The sequence below is a fragment of the Bactrocera oleae genome, chromosome 5 (genome assembly GCF_042242935.1).
Source record: "Bactrocera oleae isolate idBacOlea1 chromosome 5, idBacOlea1, whole genome shotgun sequence".
NCBI lineage: Eukaryota > Metazoa > Arthropoda > Insecta > Diptera > Tephritidae > Bactrocera > Bactrocera oleae.
Window position 1 is genome coordinate 41,682,922 of NC_091539.1, and position 18,370 is coordinate 41,701,291.

General features: G+C 36.2%; 1 long non-coding RNA gene across 1 annotated transcript in view; it reads right to left on the bottom strand.

The window, feature by feature from the left end:
- Positions 1-1,331: 1,331 nt before the first annotated feature.
- Positions 1,332-18,370, bottom strand: part of LOC138857566 (uncharacterized) — a 141,915-nt gene continuing 124,876 nt past the window's right edge. The window contains exon 5 of the long non-coding RNA XR_011396689.1: positions 1,332-1,363. This is a non-coding gene — a long non-coding RNA (uncharacterized lncRNA). The remainder of the gene's footprint in view (positions 1,364-18,370) is intronic.

The window sequence follows — 18,370 nt, forward strand, 5'->3', positions numbered from 1 at the left end:
TTAAAAGTGGGCGGTGCCACGTCCACTATCTAATTTTGAACGTGGTTCCTATTAAGTCATCTCATACCATCCATACTTGATTTATCGCGCATTTAGTAGTTTTTAACAGTACCGTTATATGGGGAGTGGGCGGGGTTGTCACTCGATTTCACCCATTTTCACACTGTAGGTAGAGGGGCTAAAAAAATTTGCTTTCAGTGAATTTTGTTATTATAGCATTAGCGGTTTAGGAGATATGTGCATTAAACTTATTAGGGGGCAACTGCAAGATGCCCCTCCCTAATGTGATCCTGTACACGAAATAAGAGTCTTCTATCTTGTTGTGGAGCTTAGTTATGGCAATTTATTTGTTTTTGATTAATGGCGTTTTGCGGCGTGGCAGTGGTTCGATTACACCTCTGCAATACCAACCGTCTTACGGTGCCAAGAAACATCTGTACCAAGTTTCAAAAATATATCTCAATTTTTACTCAAGTTACTGCCTGCACAGACGGACGGACGAACGGACAGACAGTCACCCGGATTTCAACTCGTCTCTTCATCCTGATCATTTATATATACATAACCCGATATCAAACTCGATTGGTTTTAGGTGATACAAACAACCGTTGGGTGAACAAAACTATTATACTCTGTAGCAACAGGTTGCGAGAGTATAAAAATTAATGATTTTATTCCAAACTTTTTCCAGATTTTCGGGAAAAAACCAACATTTAAATTTTATAAAAATCGAAAGTAAAAAAAAGAGTTCTTCGATGGTGCACAAAATTTTCAAGTTTTCAAAAAGGTATATAAATTTCATTTAAATTTGGTATAAGTTCAAAAAACATGGCTAAAAAAATTTAGATGAAGTTTCAGCTACAGAACTCTTTGCTAATTATATAAAATATAAACCCCGAGAGATTTTAAAACTGTGGCTATGCTGCTATAAAATTGTTTTTGTCATTTTTATCTCAGCTTGAGATAAACAATTTTACAAAGAAATTTATTTATTTTAGAATTTTTTATATCACCCTTAAGTCCTTTAGATTTTCAGATAGAACCATGCTTAGTTTCATACACATATTTTAAAATTTCCTTGATTGAATAAAAAATTCAAAACTTTGATCATAGTGGTTTGAGATTAAATATCAAAAGCATAGCTTACTTTGACAGTTGATTACAATGGAATTACTTTCTTTTTATGAAATTCTATACTTAAAAAAAACACATTTTATATGCAAACAATTTCATATAATTTCTTTTAAAACTAAAAATATATCTGAAAATTGATAAATATCTAATTTTGAGCTTTTTAATTTAATTTATTAAATATCATATAAATTTTACTTACTTTTTTGAAAGTTTTTCAGCTGATTTCCACCTAAAAATAAGGAAAATTTAAATGCTGATCATTGATTTAATTAAAGTTATTGATAAAAATAAATAAAATTACAAAAAATCATTTAAATTTATTTTCACCATATGCGATAAATATCATTCTTTATATACATTGACACTAGATTACAATTACAGTTATTTATGTAGCGTATATAAATAACAATTTAAACTCCTATATATGGCATATTTATAGTATTTTATTGTTAGTCGATACAAAATTTTGCAACTCAACGAACAGCGTTGATTATCTGGGTCATAATGTCAAAAGTGCCAGCACTGAGGTACCGTAAATATCATTTCAACGCCACGTACTGCATCGTGTGCGTTTGTGTGTTTCACTTAAAACATATTTTGACTTTATAAAAGCACATATGTATAACATTCTGTCACATATGTAATATTTTTAGCCTTTGTTTTATAAGCTATTAACAAAACGGTTATACACACACACACACATCCTGGCATATTGCACCAGAGCTCTCTCCAACTATAGCGAACAGCGGCGACTATCAACACAATTTCAAGCAGCATTTTTTCATATTATCCTATCAATTTAATCCGCTGCCAAGTGCTCTTACGACCACACATGCATGTGGGCATGCCGGTAGACACATGTTTTAACTTTAGCGCACTTTGACATTCGTCAGCTGATGAAAAGAGTGTCTGTAGGGAAGCAGATGCTTTACTCGTATGGCTTTTTTGAAGGGAAAAGTGAGGAAGTAAAATCGACAGACTACAATACGCTTGTGCTACGCAACAAAATTCCTTCACTCGCGATGTGCACAGAAAGCCACTGTAGAATTCTGTACTAGTTTATTATTGTAACTAATTTTTGATTTTTCTATCAAAAACTCATTTGGGCAAACCGAGTGAAAAGTTAAAAGTTGCCACCTATTTAGGAAAGTTTATAATATAAATTTAATACGTACTGACAAAAATCAAAAATTTTCACTTATTTTAATACAAATCTTCATTAACGCCTTCAAAATAGGCTTCTGAGCCAATACAAGCATGTCTACGCCCAATCCAATTTTCTAAATACTTGTTATAAGTCTTGCCTCTAATGGCCTTCAGTGTCAGATTCATGGCGCGTTCAAAAACAAAAGGAAGTCACAAAGTGCTATATCAGACAAATACGGCAGTGGAGCGATGACTCTCGTTTCATGTTTGGGCAAAAAGTCAGTCCCAATCATGATAGAATGTGTCAGTGCATTATCATGCTGAAATCTCCTGGATTCATATTTCATTTAGACAAATGGGGCCAGGGTAAGCGTATCGAACAAAATTAAATTTTAAGACAATTTTTTTTTTACAGAAATTAGGTAAATGCTTTATAGATAAATGAGAAATAACCGTTTAACGAAAGCTTTTTCTACATAGTCATTAACCATAGCCCTAAAAACTGAGGCAAAACAGACAGAATGTGAATTTTTTATAAAATAAGCGAATGAAAACTTTTCCTATAGTTTTATATAGAAAATAAATCAATACTCACCGACAACAGAGTTTTTATAAATGAAATGTAGCTTGAAGTGAAACATGAGCTTTTTAAAGCTTCTTTTTTTTAGGTTTCTACTTCAAAACTAATCTTAAATCAAACGAAAACACATAACATGTAGAAATACGTTCGCAATATTATGCTAGTGAAAGTTTCTTAAACCTTTTTTGCTTAACCGAGTATTAAATTATACTTTCCTTAATATAGACGAAAGACGAAAATATATTTTTTTAGTGAACAGGGTACACTAAATATGCTACGAAGTTTTTAACATCCCGAACGAAACGTCGGAGACTTTAAAATATATATACATAAACGATCAGCGTGACAAGCTAAGTCCATTTAGCCATGTCCATCTGTCTGTGAACTAGTCCCTCAGTTTTTGAAATATAAATCTGAAATTTTGCAACCGGTCTCAGTCTCCCGATCATTTAGCGGAACAGCCGATTTCGGACCACTATATCATATAGCTGCCATACAAACTGAACTATCGGAATCAAGTTCTTGTATGGAAAACTTTTTTATTTGACAAGAAATCTTCAGGAAATTTGGCATAAATTATTACCGAAAAGAAAGGTATAATCTGTGAAGAAATTGTTCAGAAGGCAACACTATAGAATATAGCTTACATACAAACTGATCGATCGAGATCATGTTATTGTAAGGAAAACTTTTTTATTTGACGAGATGTCGTCATGCTACTCGGACTGGATTATTTTTCAAGGCAACGCTACAATCTTTAATAAAAATTGTTCCGAACGGACCACTATAGCATATAGCTTCCTTACAAACTGAGCGATCTCAATCAAAGTTTTGTATGGAACCTTTTTTTTTGAAATATATTAAAGTAAATTATTATTACTTTTTTAAGTGTTTTTTTGTTACCTGTTTACCCGCAACTTTAAATTCAACAAAAATATAATAGTGATCCTTATTATTATTTAATAAGTCGAAACTCGTTAGCAATATTGCCGAACATTAGCTTTTTAGAGATTTTTTCCACAAAGATTTCTAAGGTGAAATATATGAAGAAACTTTTGCATACGATGTATTACATATAAGCTCATACTATTGAATGCGATACATAAATGCCCATATTTTTGATTGTTATGCGCGGATTACGTAGATCGCTGGTGCCAAAGAGGGTTGACTAAAAAGTGAAATCTTCATATGAAAACAATTCAGTGAAATATAAGATGTGCTTTATACATTAAATTATCACAAGTGTATGGTGATACACATACATACTCACATATACGCCCTTACAGGCGCTGACAAAATGCACGTATGCAAACAGGGATTATGTGAAAAGCGGATGTTATAAAATGACGCAAGCGGTTGAATGAAATGAAAAGGATCCAAAAGAAAACGCCAACCGTCTACCGCTACTGCTGCGTGTATGCAAAAACGGCGCAAAAGAAGAATACGAAAACACTCAGCAGACAATTTGTCTGCCAAAGTGATATGATTGCGGATAAGCGCACACAGAGTCATGCACACACAGGCATGCCGAGTTGTTAGTATAGTATATAGATACGAGTATATATACATATATATATATATATATATGTGTGCGAAAACAGTGACATGCTACAACAATAATAAAGTATATGCGCACAATGACGACTAAAGACACCAAGTAGCGAACTCATCATTTTCCCGCGTTTTTATTTCACTGCAGCATTTCCTCGACGGCAGGAATATATACAAGTATATATACATATATACGTATATATATGTATGCATATATATATAAATTCTGTTCTACATGCATTGGCACGAGCGCTTAGCCGCAATTTAGACGATGAACCGTTTTGTATATTCGCTTAACCCGCAGTTCCGCTGAATCTTTTCCGGTTGATTTGCTGCAATTTGTAAAAACAACAAGCGCAGTTATTTAGAATGTCGCAACAAAACCAAATGAAAGTATGTATGTGTGTCAACAGTCATTTGGTCCTTCGCCCACTCTTCCACTCATTTCAGTCGCCGCCACCGCTATGTATCTCCATTCATCGTTTCTAACCTCAACCGCCCAACAAATTCGCCGCCATTTAGTTTATTTGCAATTTATTGTTCATTTGCTGTTGCTTGCCAGCCATCGCTGGTCCTCTTACTTCATGAAATGTGTGCATAAAGTCTTCTCTTTTTATTTTTTGTCACTTGACTTTTGGCATTTTTATTTTGTTATTGTTATTGTTGAGTGTCGCAATCGAATGTTTTTCTTTCGCACAAATATGCCACAATCTATCTTCGGTTAACCCGCGTGGCGCAAATTGCTGTTGTCACTCATAAGAGCTACAACAACAAGCGTTAGCGTCATGCTAATACTATAGAGTTGTGTTCAGGGATATCTATCAACCCTCTGTTAACCATTTAAACTGTCGGAAATTTATTAGGGAAAGTAAGTGAGCTATTGTTTTAGCAATTATACCATTGACAGTTCAGACAGTTCATAGCTTCGACAATGGAAGTGTATGCGATAGGCCTGATTGTATCCAGATGCCACTGGTAGCGCTCTTCGTGAAGCTTAGTTTTGCAAATTTTGATTCGGTTGAACTATCTTTTATTTATATGAGGGCATGTACAGTACACAGTCTATATGTTTAACTATTAATTGGGGCATACTAGAATAACGGATAGACTACTATATGAAGGTAAGACAATAAAGAATATTTAGTAATTGACTCAATAAAATCTAGTATCGCCAGAAGCCGACTTAAATCGTGAACGATGCTCCATTAGTTAGATATCCTCACATATAATAGAAGATAGCTACTAGATACTAAAAAAAAAAGAAATTAACTCCCATCATCTGATCAAATTTGCCCCGGAAAATTCTTACAAAAAACAACATTTTCCAGTACTATTTAATTCGAGTCTTATTTATCACCTTCATAATAGGCTTCTAAGCCAATACAAAAATGCTAACGCTTAATCCAATTTTCCATACACTTGTTTTAAGCCTCGGTTCGGATGGGCTTCATCTTCACCTTCAGCGAATTTTGATTTTCGGTTTCGGCTAATTTTTTTAACGGCTTTTGCTACTATAGATTGTTGTACAGTTTCGACGTCACTTTCGTAAACTCACGTCTCATCATCAGTGATGAGGAATGCAGATTCCTCAGCTACGATACCAAGCATCTCTCTATATGTTCTATGTGTCTCAGTTTTGTCATGATTAAGGCTGCCGCTTCGCTGACAGCGTTCCAGTTCTCAGTGGACTGACACATGAGTGTCGTCAAATTTTCCACCGTAAAACTACCACCAAGTATAGTTTTTAGTTTTTCTCTTATTCTTACAAAGCGAAGGCAGTAAAATAATACATGTTCAGAGTCTTCTAAGCACTCTGTACACGTCGGACAGTTCGAACTAGTGTGCGATGGAATCTGTACAGGTAGCTTCTAAAGCACCCATGTCCACTTAGTATTTGGGTAAGGTGGAAATCCAGGTCCCCATGTCGTCTGTCTATCCACGAACGGATGTCCGGTACGAGTCTGTGTGTCCACCGACCTTTGGGTGAGGTTTGCCACCGTTGCTGCCACATTGTCATGTTTTGTTTCTCTCTTCTTTTTTGGATTCTTTAGTTGTCTCTGCTGACAACTTGTATAGTCGAGCGAATTCTTCACCCTGGATGTCAATGGGCATCATACTGGCTATTACTTCAGCAGCCTCGCTGGATATTGTTCGGAAAGCACTGATTACTCTTAGTGCCGGCAGCCGGTGCACTGTGTTTAATTGTTCGGCACATGCTTTAATGTTAAGCGCCTGGATTCATATTGGGACCGCATATAATATAACCGATATTATTACCTTTGCGAGTAAAATTCGCCGGCTGGAACGCACGCAGCCTTTATTTGCCATCATTCTTGATAAGGCGTTGAGAATTTTATATGCTTTACCCGAGGTGTATTCTAGCTGCTCCTTAAATTTAAGCCTTGAGTCTATTATTACTCCCAGGTACTTTAGTTGTGGCTGTGATTCTATCTCACACTCCCCTATGGTGAGAGATATCCTTTCCTCCACTTTCCTCGTACTTATTAGGAGAACTTCTGTCTTGTGCTCAGCCAGTACTAGTCTCCTTGAGGAGAACCATTGCCGCAGACTGTTTACACATTCATTGCATTTGCTCCGGAGGTCATCTAGGTGTTTAGCCCCTGCTACCACAATAAGGTCCTCCGCGTATGCGATTAATTTCACGGCTTCTGGTTGCTTTATACTTAGCACCCCATCATATATCACGTTCCATAGAATGGGTCCTAAAACCGAGCCTTGCGGTACCCCACTCGAAATAGAGTAGCTCTTGGTGCCTTCATCGGTGTCGAATATTAGTCGTCTGTTTTCAAAATAACTTATAATAATGTTTATAATATATTGAGCAGCGTGTATTTCATATAGAGCCTCGATTATGTTTGCCCATTTTGCCGAGTTGAAGGCATTCTTCACATCCAGGGTGATCAGCGCGCAATATTTTTTAGTCCCGCCTTTCCACCTTTTTCCACTTACTGCGCATTTCGCAGTGTCAACGACATGGACTCTTTTTCATAAAGCCGTATTGTCTTTCTGATAATCCGCCGGCTTTCGTACACTTTGCCAATCGTGTTAAGCATGCACAGAGGTCGATATGATGAGGCTTCCTCCGGAGGCTGATTTGGTTTGGCAAGTAGAACCAATCGCTGTACTTTCCATGGGTCGGGGAATATACCTTCCTTTAAGCAGGCATTGTAAATTTTTGCGGATATATGTGGTTTTAAATTCATGGCTTCTTTTATGGTCCTGTTTGGTATACCATCTATACCAGGCGCTTTGCTGCTTTTAATTTTTCCCGCTATGGCCAATATCTCATCCTCACTGATTAGTAGCGGTGGCTCTATCACTTCTATTCGTGGTGTAGCATAGGAAATCAGATGGTGTTTTGGGAATAATGTTTCTACAAAATTCTTCATAAAAGATGCGCTGTTGGCTTGTTGTGTCTTGTTTTTGAACTTTGACATGCATATTTTGTACGCCGTACCCCAAGGGTCTACATTTGCTTCCTCACAGAGCTTTTCAAAATGGTCCCTTTTGTTGCGGGCAATGGCTGACTTTAGAAGCTTTTTTTGTGTTTTAAACATTTCTCTGAGGCTGTTCGCATTTTCTCCACATTGATTACGTTGCAGACGACGTCTAGCTGCATTACAGAGCTTTCTGAGCGTAGCTATTTCTTCATTCCACCAATAGGCTGGCTTTCATTTATTGTGGTATACTATTCTACGCATAGTTGCATCGCATGCTGTGACCAGTTCTTTCCGCACTGCGGATACCAAGTGGGTGGCTTCCTCACCTTGTGCATTTGCTGAGCCCCAAACTATCCCAAAAAGGTCGGCATCAAACTCCTTTTGTTTCCAGCTACGTTTTTGGCAAGTGCTCTTGCTGCGGGGTTCCGTCTCTCCAGAAAACGAAACATCAGCAATAATAGCCATGTGGTCACTATTTGTAAATATATCCGACACTTTCCACTTTATGTGCCTACCTAATTTTGTTTCCTTTTTGAAAGGTATTTTGCGTTCCGCTATAGAATATGGTAAGATTCGTCTGACCTAGGAATTCTAGTAACAGACGTCCACGATGGCTTGTGCGTCTGCTACCCCAGGCAGTTGACCACGCATTAAAGTCGCCCGCGATTATGACTGGCGATTTCCCTCTGGTTTCTAGAGAAAGCTCCAGGAGGAAGTTTTCAAATTCTATTATTGAGGAGCTGGGAGGAGCATAGCAGCTAACAAAGTATATGCCACGTATATTTGCCCATGTGAAACAATTATTGTTTTTGGAGCAGGATATAAAAGGCTGGCCTTTACATGACCATATTGCAGCCTTACCAGATATGTCTGTGATCCAAGTGTTTTCCGAACGCTGGGAGTATTGCTCGCTTAGTAAGGCGACATCAATGTTTTCCGCAAATAATGTCTGTGTAAGCAGATCTTGTGCTGCAGCACAGTGGCTTAAATTAAGCTGTAGTATCCTCATTTTCCTACCGACTTTACCATCTCTAAATACTTGGGGCAAGTCGTACTCAGTACTGAGTGTGCACCTTTGCAAAACATGCAGCTTGGATCGTTGGTGCATGTCTTTGCTACATGTCCGCCGGCGACACAACTTGTGCATAGGGACGACCTGTCTACGGGGTTGCAGCATTTGCGCGCCATGTGCCCCACGTGGAAACACCTATAGCAACGGGGAATAGGGGAATATTCCCGGAGGCGGCAGATAGACCACCCACCAGATAGCCTTGGCATCCTGAGCGCGCAGGCATATGAGAGCTATTTGGGTACCGCTTCGGGTCTTTCGTATACTTTTTCCCTAGGTTCTGTATGCCGCATTCCTTTTGCAGCGCCTCACAAATTTCTTCCGGAGTTGTTATTTCGTCCAAATCCTTGCACATAATTGTAACGTTGTGGATTTTGGGCTGTATCACTGCCATTTCGCCGATCACTCCCTCTAAAGCGCTTTGAAACGATTCAGCTCTCTTTTCCGCTTGATTTTTTAGTTCCAAAAGCAGGTCTCCCTTCAATATTTTTCTTATTTAGGTGACGCGTGTGCCCAGTTCCTCTAGTCCGCTGTCACTTTTTATTTTCCGGAGGATGTCGGCGTACGATGCACCATCCTTTTTGGTGAGTATAATGGCGTCTGGCCTTGATCTTATTTTCTTTTCGATCGGCCTTCTTTTCTTGACAACGTCCACCCATGTTTCGCCTATGCCGGGTTTAACCGTGGTATCGCCTTGTATTATTTTAGCTGCCTCCTTGTTAGTAGGTTGCGCTGTTTTATTTATATTTTTTGGCTTTTTTGTTGGTAGTAAAATGCCTAAAGTCTCACGCTGCCTTTTTGGAGCATTCACATTTTTACCCATGGGGGATACTTGGAATGCCTTTCCTATCATAGTCCTTTTGAGTAGGTTTTCTCCTATTTCTGCCTTGGCATGTAGCATCACTATGTTGCTAACTAAGTCGCGCATTGCTTGGTTTATATGCCTTTGGCCAGACATCATACTCTCAAGCTCTTTAATCTAACTACCCAACTGGTTAAAGTTCTGGGTAGTTTCACTATTTTATGGTTCTCCAGCAGGTTTGGCACATCTTATGGCCTGGTTTGCATTTTCACACATTATTGTTGATCCAGCAACGGTGGATAACTCATTTTTCCCAAAAGGAGACGTTCTCATAACTTTCGAGTTCCTTCTAAATGGATTCTCTGGGGTGCACCCACTACTGTTCTCAGAGGCCATACCTCAATGAGAAAATAGTTGGAAACACCTGACAGTAAGTGTGTTCAGTCACTGCCCCTAAAACCTTGCTAATATTTTCGGTAGTTGGCAATGCCAAAACCAAAAGGGAATATAAAAAGGAGAAATAAAAAAAGGGAACAGCTGATTGACCAAAACAAAACGGCAGAGCAAATTAAGCACACGTTTTTTTTGGATTGCTGTGTCAGGGGAAAAATAATTTGCTTTTCTCCGACTTATTGGAGCTGTTATGTCAAGATCTTCGTGAGCGGTTGCAGAAACTTTATTATTTCGAAGCTTTTATATATGTATAGAAATGTATAAATTTAGACTTTTTATTTTATGATATTTAATAATATTTGTGTGCAGTTTTGTTGAAAGTTTTTCTCGGGATTAGATATGAAGTTCTTCCTTCTAACCTTTAGCTTTCTCGCAAAACTTTCGCACAATCGCTTGTTAACACATTTGACTGATATTGTATGAGTTTTCATATTTCTAATACAACTTCCTAATGAATATTTGTTATTAAATTTAGTATATTAAATAAATTCATGTGTTTGTTTTTGAACGAAATTCCAATTTAGTTTTGGTCAGAACTTAAATTGGATAAACACACGTAAAAACATAATCGCCTATTTCTATACTCGCATGTAGATTTGCATGTTAATCTTTTATTTATAACGGTAATAAACGAATTTGAAATTTCCAAACTTATTTATGCAGTTATTTTTGAAATCACCGCTGCTCGTAGCTACCGTGCCATAAAGCTCTGCAGCACACATGGCCAAGTGCAGTCAAACTGACGAGAGCGAGCCAACGAAAGACAAGGCGCCGGAGAGGGGCTTTACCTGTTTTGCATAGGTTGCCAATGTTTGTTTGTGGCTTTGCGAATTCAAGGCAAATTGGCACCGCAAAAGGCAAAGAAATAAATTGGCCAAAGTGATGTGGAAAACAAGAAAAGCAACACGCACTAACCAAAAGAATTGTATTACAACAAATATAGGGTAAACTCAAGTGTTGCTACTGCTACGCCTGCTACTAGTTGTTGTTGTTGCTGCTTGCAAAGTTATGCCATGAAAATGCTTAAAGTTTTATTAGTTTGTTGCAAGCAAAAAGTTTTGCATGTAAAAGCTTGGCAGATTTCCTTTACCACTACAACCACACACGCACACTCACATACAGGCAGAGACTTGCCACAGCAGCCGGTGGCATGACTTAACTTATTTATTTGTTTTCCTATTTATTTATCGGTACGTCTGGCGTTGGCGCTGGCGCTTTGTGGGTGCGGGGGTGTGTTGTCTGACAGCACAGCTGTTGTTGCTGACCAGGGCCAAGAAGCTAAGAAGGCCAGCGTGACTTTGACAAGAGAAAGTGGTGCCACAAAATCAAACAACGGTAAATTGTAGCATTGCAGGCGTGAGCCAGGAAGTTGGTAGTGTTAAACTTTTCATTTTGTGTTTTTCTAGAAGGCAGGAAAATCAAATCTGAAATTGGTTATAACGAATTGGGTTCGGCATGTATGCGCCTGTTTCGTTTCGGGTTAAGTGTTTGGTCCAAATACACAAGTTTACGTTGCTTCAACTGACCCAAAAAGCCGTTTTGGTTTTTGTATAATTTTATTTAATATGCTTTTTTTTCTATTGTCAATCTTTCTTCTTCCGCTTGATTTGTTTAATGTCCAAAAAATTTGCATCATCAGCCAAACTATTTCTACTTAAATTAAGAAAACAAAAGTTTCACGAAATACCAGCCATATACGCACACACTTGCATACTCACATATCGGAAAAGAAACTAAAATCTTCCAAAAAATATTTTTGGCAAGGGAAATCTATGAGCAAAAGCAATTATGCAAAAATTTGTAAAATAGTTGGTGAGGGAGTCGGGTGCACCATGATGGAGGAAATAGTAAGTTTTTATATTTTCCACGAAAGAAATGTGCTTAACATTGTTCAAAAGTTTATAAGTAGCAAAAGCAGTTAAGTGGATCCATAAAACTGCTACGTCGAAATGTTGAAAAGCCTGATTTGAAACGATCATGACCCAGATATATGAAACTCTCCGCCTGTTGACGAGTATCGCTTGTGCGGAGTACTAACGTTTGATACTGTTACAACAGTATAGCAAGAGAACTTTCATAATTCCAAATTGGCAAGCATGGATCATCGCATAAAGGTTAACTCAGTACAATGTCCTTCTTAATTCGTCTGACAGGAGAAAATATATCTAACATGCATTTCACAAAAACTTATTCAAATATTTTATTGATAGATTGTACTCACCTGCTCACTTTGCTTTGTTCAAATTGACCTAATCTCAAATGTTGAGGATTCTGGCTTATCATTATGAAAATTATAGTAAAGTATTTCATACTAATGGAATATCACTTTTGAGTAAAAGTAGACATTACAAGTCGGAGATGGTATAAAGATCAAATTCGATCAGAATTAAAAGGTAATTATAGAAAAAGTAATAGCCACTCAGTCTAAGGGTCAATTTTATTTCGAAAAAAAAGGTATTCAAGTATATTTTTTTTTTTTTGGAAAATTGTACACTGAAAATTGTTTTATATTTCGAAATTTAATTTTAAATTTTTAGATTTAAATTTTACCGAATGTCTCAAAATGTGGTAGAGGGTTAAATAGCATACACAATGTAGGTGCTACATCTAACTTTCCAAATATATTCAAATATATTCTAATTTTCACGAAACTTTACTTTAAAAGTTAGGCCTCTAGATGTTAAAAAAAATTTTTTTTTCCAAAAAGTTTCTTTTTTTATAATCTACAAATTTGACCCTCAGGCTAAGCCAAAACAAAATTTTTTTTCGTTCTACCCTATTCTCCAATCTGTTAAAAAACACGAAAAGTAGGAAGAGCTTTTATGTTATAATACTCGACGACAATTTTATAATTAGTCCAGAATAGCATAATTTTATTTTAGAGATGGTGAACATTAGGGCTCCGAATAACCTACTGTGGCTATATTAAAAAAAAATGAAAAGTCGGAAGTGCTTTTATATTTGTTTACTCAGTCACGATAGTATATCTTACAGGAATTAGTATAAACTGAGCTTTCGTGGTTAGCATAAATACTGAAGCTTTTACTAAAAAAGCATTAGAAGAAAGGTGTTGAGCTGTCGTGTTTAGTATAAATTTTGATTTTGAATTTCAAATAATGCCCTCTGTTTTCGCAAAATAAGTTGAATTTTCAGCACGTAGTGTTTATGTAGCCCCAGTATTATTGATACTCGAAACTTTATCTATAATACATAAATATGTGTGATCCAAACTGAGAAGTAACTATTTTTTTTAATAAAAAAATTCCTGATAAAGCAATTAACTTTGAGAAACTTTTTAAGATATACGAATACCAGCTTTATCCTTCGTGACAAAAGCACTCGCTGCCTAATTAGCAAACTATGCTAATGTGCGTTAATATCCACAAGTATAACAACTGTTGCCAGCTTTGTTAATTTAATCAAATCGTGTCACTTCAAGGCTTGGCTTATCGAATTCATTCGCACAAGTGACGTGGTCTAACACATTTACATTTATAAATATTAGTATATGTGTTTACTCAAAGCTTATGTGTTGTGTGTGTGGCGCTGGGAAGCTTATCGCTGAGCGCAGAGTCAGCTAAATAAAACGTCTAGTCAACAAAATGTTCTACTAAACTACAAAAGTCATTGCACAAATACGCATATGCTTGAATATTTGCGCGGGTTTGTGTGCCACACAGCTAATTTACAACAAATACACGCACTTGTGCCAACACACACACATACAACTGCTCATGTGATTATACCGTATGGAACGGGAGTTGCTTATTTGTTGTCATTTATGTCGCATAAATATCGGTGTGATGGTTTTGCTTTGATTTTATTATTCCATCCATTAGGAGAATGTGCGGAAATACCAAAAACCAAAGGGCACCAACAATTTCAGTTATATGGATATGTGGGCGTGTGTGTGTGTGTGGTGTCTATTGGCGAAACATATTAGTTTGTTTTTGCCCGCACATCACACGGTCCATGTCAGGGCATCCATATTGCAGACATTGGCGGAAATTGAAACGCAAATGACAATTCATTTCATCAGCAGTTTTCTCGTGAACTCTACACCCCAGACGAAATAAATCTGTGTACAAACCAGGATGTTGACAACTAAAGCGCCACAGCTGCTTATATGCTCATATAGAGTGTAATACATCGCTGTGTACCAAGTATTTTGTGTAACTAGTATAATTAGGGTGGGTAATAGATCGTTTTTTTTCCCATTCGTAACAAGTACAATTCGGGTCGGTACTGCGTACTTTGTTCTTTAGCGTTACTGACACAATTCATGCGCATACTGGTTACTTTTCTCCTTGAGTGTCCAATAAAAAACGCTGTTCGAACATATACTTTTTTACTAAAAAATAAAATTCATCGACAACAGCGCCATCTATAGGAACAGAATTATTCAATCCTAAAAGAACATAAGTTGAATAAACAAAAAAAAAACGTTAACTTCGGTTGTACCGAAGCTATAATAGCCTTCAAAAATACAAACTTCATACAAGATAAAATCTCGACCGTATATATCTGGTCAAATGAAAAAGCTTTCCATACAAGCACTAGATTCCAATCGTTCAATTTGTATGGCTGCTATATGCTATAGTGCCCGTCGTTCCAAAAATATATGCAGCTTCTTGGCTAGAAAATGACAAGTACAAAATTTCAGATTAATGGAATGGGAATGGTTAAATCGACTCAGCTCATCATGCTAATCGTTTATATATATATTTTATAGGGTTTTCGATGCTTCCTTTTGGCTATTACAAACTATCGAGTCCAAATTGTAGGACTTGGAGAAAAAGAGTTAAATTTAAAGAAAACACACTGACTATGGCGATTTCTAAACAGGGTAATATCTTTATTTTTTATAAATTTAAATAGAAAGTATCTATAAGTATAAAACCTAACATATATATTTTTTTAAACAACGCCATCTATCGATTACAAAAAATTCCATCTTTCAATTTCCACCACCAAAAAAAACATTTTCACAAAAATCTCTTCAACTCGGAAGTTTCGCCGGTTAAACTTTATAAAAGCTCCAGTTTTTATTACTGGGTGTTTTCCATTACACTTTTGTTGACGTCCATTCATCCATTCCAACACATCAACTTTCGCTCCTTTCGTTTTATAATCTTCACTGGTTGTTTGGTTCTCACAGACGGCCATCCGCTAAGCCAGTTCACCCATTATGGCTATTCATGTCACAGGCAATCGAAAAAGTTCAACAAATGTACACATGTGCTCGTATAGTTGATGCTCCCGCTGAATATTGGCCAATATCGTCTATTTCAGCTATTCACTTAGCTATCCTTTCAGCCAAATCGTACAGTGCCAAGCTGCTTCAACATACGAAACGGATTTTGAGACCAAAATTCCCAGGCAATAGCCACAAGGCGTACGCTTCACTGACGATATAAATATACCATATGTACAGTTATAGGTACGCTTGGGTAACGGTATCTTATATACTTATATTGTTTTTGTGAGTATATTGGGCGTTTTATGTACATTAGCTGAAATAAGAGCATTAAGGTGGTAATTTGTTTCGATTTTATACACCAATGAGAAGAGTCGCAACCTCATAGATGATAGTTTGGAGCCGGATGTGAACCTTGTATCGTTGTTTTATTTTACTACAATAGTAATATTACATTATGTATTTTCTATTCACCCGACTCAATATACATACATTTTAAAACTTCTATTAACAGTGAAAGGATTTTTGTTAGTTCTTGCTGCTCTTTATTCTCGGAAAGTGCTTCGCCCCTCCTCAGTGGCGTTTAGCATATTCTTGATTAGGTTAACAAGTTTTGGATATTCAAACTGAGGTGTAGGAAACACCATCTGATATTATGTAATATATGTTATTTCGTTAAATGATAGGTATGTCTTATCAAAGATGTTTAAATATAGTGAAAACCGCAACACTCTTTGAAAAATAATATGTGAGATAATGTGTTAAATTTTTCCTTTGAGGATGAATGTTTATTTCTAACATGAGAGAAATTTCCTAATTAAACTCATCGGTTCTTCAGATGAAAACATATCCACATTTATTTCTTCACTCCTTTTTTGGTTTATATTAGTACACATAATAATATTATCTCTTATGAAGGATATGTTTGGCTAAGCATTAATGAAAATATTTATATTGTAGTTCAACAACTTCTCTTTGGCAACTTCGTTCTCACGATAATCGGTGCTATGCAACTAAAATAACTCCAAATATTATGCGGAAGAAATAGGAAATATGAGCAAAAAATTCAAATGCGGCAAATTTTTCATTTTGCTGCAAACACAAGAAAATTTGACAGCTCATGCATGCTTTATCCACAAAGCTTCGGTAAAATGACGTCACAAGCTGATTTTATTGTAATTTTTCAAGCATATCGCGCTTATGATAAGGTAAAGAGAACAATATTTCTAATATTCAAGATCATCAATTTATTCAAAGTCATTACTGTAATTTCTGAAGCCCAGTTGTCTTCCTTGAAAACAGGATTAAATCCAAACGCGTGAACTTAGACCATCAAAAGTACGATCCGCACTAACTCAGTCACAAGTGTGGGCGCCAACACATATGCATATATTATTTAATAAGATAGTTTTAGACTCAATATGTGTGCTTTTGCCAGATTGCTAATGTATATATACGTAAATATGTATGTATGTACATACTCCAATGTCAACAGTGTTGCTGAATTTTGTTTTTGTTGCCACTACATTAGTTTTACGAAGCGGAAAATCAATGTCATCAGCTACTCAGGCTGTGACGACAATGTCAAAAACAACATCGTCAGGACATTGTAATGGGAATTCAATATTTAGTTATATCATATACATACATTTTTCTATATAGATACATATGTGTATGTTTATTCATATACGCTTATGCCTTGATATTAGTGCTATGAAATATGTTCATGAATATACATAGACTTTATAAACTAAATACTATATGGTATATGCATAGAGGGGTGTATATGTTTATAGATTGGTACATATACATTTGCATGAATATTATTTGTGTTGTTATATACATATACATATGTACATACTCGTACGTGTGGTAGTAATTTCTTATTGACTCATATTTGTTAAGCAAGTGCATATATAAATTCAAAGACTCATTGGAAATAGCGTAAATGGTTGGCATAAATTTGGTAATAAGTAGAATTTGCATTTTCATAATGTTCTACCATATCTCAGTAAATATATTTTATGTATGAATATTTAAGGTTTAAGCTCCTCATTATTAGGAATTTTCAGAACTTATCAACTTACATTATTTTTATACCATATAAACAAAAGTATTTGCTTTCCTTTATAGTGCTAAAAAATTAATCCAAATCTTTTAACGGTCTGGATTATTCACCGGATATCCACACATGTAACATGTATATAGACCGGGGCTATGTTTATTGGCTTTAAACAAATATTTTATTTATCATTTCGATAGTAGTAATCTTAATAGTGTATATTAAGTTTGCCACGAAGGTTGCAATACCCAGAATTAAATTCGGAGACCCAATAAAGAATATGTATACAAATGATCAAAGTGATGAGCTAAATCGATTTAGCTATGTTCGTCTCTATATACGCGAATTAGTCCCTCAGCTTGAGATATTTTGATCTGAAAATTGTGCACGTCTTTTTCGCTTCAAAAAGCTTCGGTAGCGCATCACTATTGCATATAGCTGCCATACAAAGTGACCAACCAAAATCAAGATTAAGATTTCTTATAACCTTTAATGCTATAAAAAATATCCTTGCAATATAAACCAGAAGATATTTAATTGATAATTAATACTTCGTTCAGCTTTCTCGATTTTTCATACCCTTGCAACATGTTACTAGAAAGTATAATGATTTTGTTCACCTATGGATTGCCTGACTAAATTTTGCTTAATGTTTTGGGCATGAAGCGTGTCGGTGTGAGGCTCCTGCCAAAATACCTCAAACGCTTGCAAAAACGCCGTCGAGTAGAGTAGTTTATAACGAAACTGTTCAACAATCTAACGAATGGTGATCCAAAAATTAGCCGAAACCGAAAAACCACAATTCGCTGAAGGCACTGAAGACCATCCCAGCCTAGTTTACTGGCTCTGGAGCCTATTTGAAGGCGGATGGATTTGTTTCAAACATGAAAATTTTGTTTTTTTGTCAGCACGGAT